The sequence below is a fragment of the Galeopterus variegatus genome, unplaced genomic scaffold (assembly GCF_000696425.1).
Source record: "Galeopterus variegatus unplaced genomic scaffold, G_variegatus-3.0.2 Scaffold8394, whole genome shotgun sequence".
NCBI lineage: Eukaryota > Metazoa > Chordata > Mammalia > Dermoptera > Cynocephalidae > Galeopterus > Galeopterus variegatus.
This window is the reverse complement of record NW_007734505.1, coordinates 44,887-48,585: the sequence shown is the minus strand read 5'-3', so window position 1 is coordinate 48,585 and position 3,699 is coordinate 44,887. Positions and strand designations below refer to the sequence as shown.

Genomic DNA, 3,699 nt, shown 5'->3' with positions numbered 1-3,699 from the left:
CTCTCCAAATCTTTAGTCCAGATTACATAAAATTATAAACAAAAATTTCATTCCCTTCCAGAAAGCTAGAAGAAATTAATCTGGATTCTGGGATTAATTGAAAACGTAAGTAAAAATGAAATCAATGCACATTTATTTTTTGAGGGCCCACACATAAGCAATCATCGTTTCTTCTTTCTTTTACAAAACCAAATATCATGAATTAAGGAAGAAAATGATGAAGTGGTATTTAAATATTTCATTTTTATAAAAAACATTTTTTTTTCTGTGAATATGTTCCCTTCCTTCCTGACAAACATTGAGCCCAGATCAGTGGTGCACACAGGTGGCGTGACAGCCTAGAACACAGGAAAGCCTGACATTTGCATACGGCAGGTTGACTCTTTGATTCTTTTTTTTTAAGCAGCTGATCAGTATGGGATCGGAACCCTTGACTTTGGTGTTATAATACTGTGCTCTAACAACTGAGCTACCCAGCCAGCCCCTAGCAGGTTGACTCTTCCAGGACTTCCGTAAAAAGTTTTGCATTTCTCAAAATAGGAATGAATTAATCTAATTAATATTACTGCTCGCTTAACATTTCTTAACATTTCAGTGAGAAGATACTCTCCCGATGACACTGATGGAAAAACAGACATGGAGAAGTGATCATTCACATGACACGATAAAAGTCAATAAGAACGTCAGCCTAACAAATGAGACAAACAACCTAATGACCCCTCAGTGTTTCCTAACTTCAAAGAACACCCAGATAGAAACACAAAATTATAGACAGAAACCAGCGATATTAATACACCATTTACTCCTTAACTGCTCATAATTATTCATTTTAAAATGATAAAACTCATTATTTATTGCAAAAAAAGTAAATCTTACAAATGAATATAAACTAAAAAAGCAAACTATCTACTCCCCCTTCCTTCTAATCCCATTCCAATGACCTTTTTTCAACAGTTTGGAGTATATTCTTCTAGACCTTTCTGTGGATGTGTACACATATTTAAATACACATACCATGTATATACAAATCAGCATGGGTTTTTCACTGAACGGTATGTTATAGACACCTCTCCATTCATTATCCTCCTTCCCAATCAGTGGGATGTTCATCAGTACGCCAGGGAGAGAGGCTTTCTGCAAAGGCCTGGACATACGCCCAAACAGTAGCTTTACGTTTGCCAGCCCTGGGAAGAAACTTTCCATTCTTGATAGACTAAGAAGCCAGTTAAGTTATTTTTAGGTTCTCACATTACAAACAATTGTAAAATGTGTATCCCCGTTTACATCTCTGCATACTTGTGAGGATTTCTATAGGACACATTATGGAGAACTTACTTCCATAGAAAGCTGCAGCCTCAGAAGGACTGGGGAGCTCTAAAGAAGGACCTATCTTCCCCTGCCTGGCTCCACTCCTGACATCTAGCTTATACACTAACCAGAACTGAGTGGGGGTATGTAAAGAACCCCACTACTGAAGGGAAATCCTGGTTTGAAGTCACAAATTTACAGGAAAGGAGTGACTGTTAGACTAGAGAAGCCGCTTGGCTCTGTGCACAAAACAGGAAAGGCGGCTTGCAGGAGGAAAACCTGACTTCTCATCCTAGCTGTGCCACCTGTGAACTAAGGGAACCGGGACAGGTCCGCTAACGCCACTGACCCCTATCTGGAGAAGAGACATAAAAATACCTGCCTTCATCCACCTGACTGATTAGTTGTGATTTCAAGTGACACAATGACAATAAGGACATTTTGAGGCACCTGGAGAGAGAGACAATTGTTAAGTCTGCAACTACTTGCCAAAAGTCACAAAAGGAAGAGACTGAAAGAGGTAAAATAAAATGGTTTGCTGAAAATCAATCAGCACTCATGGAAATCAACTCAAAAGAATTTGCTACCTATCATAGGAAAAATGACATAGAATACAAACTGTGCTGCAACGCATACGGCTCCGGGCCCGATGGAAGATGATAATCACCGTGAACAAATGCTGAGTGCACATGTATGGTGCACACGCACGCACACATGCACACGTGTGGGCACACACATGCATACGCGTGCACAGATCATGCACACATGTGGGCACATATGCACACACACCCTGAGGCATCCTCCCTGGGACAGATCAATGCAAAGACATCAAATTATAGTATTACCTCCAAGAGGCTCTTCCAGTGTCCGGCCGCGGGCGGACGGACGCCCGGCCTCGGACTGCCTTCGTCGGCCTCCGAGCTCGCCCGGAGCGAGCAGCCGCCACGGAGCCTCCTCGCCCGCTCCCCCTCTGTCATCAGGCACAAGCAGTCACTCTCCTATTTAACACAATGTGAGATTTTTAACTTCCAGCCATGATGGAGTAACTAGGAGCAGACTTACAACCCCAGAGTAAACAAGCAGAAAACTGAACACAGAAAAATATTTTTGGGCAATGGGCAACAAAGGATTATAACACTTGAGAGACAGAAAGAAAAGTAGTAAACCCAGTAATTATCTTGGTTTTCTGCCCGAAGGCACTTTATGGACTACTGTGCAGGGAGGGGGAACCCAAGCAAAGTGTGGGAGTCTCCCTAATTGAGGAGAAACAGGACTTTAAAGAAAGCTGTGGCAGCTGGAATTTGCATGGCAAAGTACCTGAGAGAAGGGAACTACACAGAGAAAGAGCTCTGGTCTTCTCAGGTATGTTGCTGAAAATAAGGCTGTGCGTGAACAGGGTGAAATTCTAGGAGGCCAAGCAAAGAACAAGCAGGAGCTGTGAGCTGAACAATTCCCAAAGCTCAAACAGAGCAAAGAGATTGAGTTCAGACCAGTCAGAATGGAGAGTCTTTGTAGAACCCCTAAGTCATTCAGAAGATACTCAGAGAAGAGAACACATTAACAGTAAGGGCTGAAATAGCCCTAGAACAGGGTTGACAAACTTTCTGTAAAAGGCCTAACCGTACATACTTTTAAGCTTTGCAGGCCACATACAGATTCTGTCACAAATTCTTTTGTTTTAACAGTTCTTAAAAATTGTAAATACCAACTCTTAGCTCAAGGGTGATACAAAAATAGGGCCAACCTGGATCTGGCCTAGAGGCTGTAGTTTACTGAACCCCTGCCTTGATAAAGGCCACCTGCCCTAATAAATCACACCAACAATGCTTAAAATCAAGGCTCAAAAGGACCAGACTGATCTTCAAAAAATATGACTGACTTACAGAAAACACCCAAACACTCTTTAAAGAACGATAAAATTTACCACTCAATAACAAAATTTCCATTGTCCAATATCCACTCAAAAACTAGACATGTAAAAAAGCATGTAAATGTGACAAAAAACCAGGAGAAAAATCAATCTACATAAATGAGAGATGACAGAATTAGCAGAAAAGAACTTTAAAACAACTTTTATAAATACGTTCAAGTAGTTAGAGGAAAGTGAATACACGAAAGAAATATAAGATGTTAAAAAAACAGTTCTTGACATAAAAAATATGTTATATGAAATATACAATTCAAGGGTTGGACTTAAAAACAGACCAGACACAACGGAAAAGATCAGTGAACTTGAAGACATAGCATAATTTCTGAAATGGAAAGAAAAAATTGCTAAAAAAACAATAAGTCTCAACCTGCGAGACAATACCAAGTAGTCTAATATACATGTAACTGCAGTCCCAGAAGAAGGGGACAAAAACACATCTTAAGAAATAACGGCTGACATTT

At 40.4% G+C, this 3,699-nt stretch overlaps 1 long non-coding RNA gene across 1 annotated transcript in view; it reads right to left on the bottom strand.

Moving 5' to 3' along the window:
- The window catches only part of LOC103608401, a 4,452-nt gene extending 2,048 nt beyond the window's left edge, over positions 1 to 2,404 (bottom strand). The window contains exon 1 of the long non-coding RNA XR_552052.1: positions 2,154 to 2,404. This is a non-coding gene — a long non-coding RNA (uncharacterized LOC103608401). The remainder of the gene's footprint in view (positions 1 to 2,153) is intronic.
- Between the last annotated feature and the right edge of the window lie 1,295 nt (positions 2,405 to 3,699).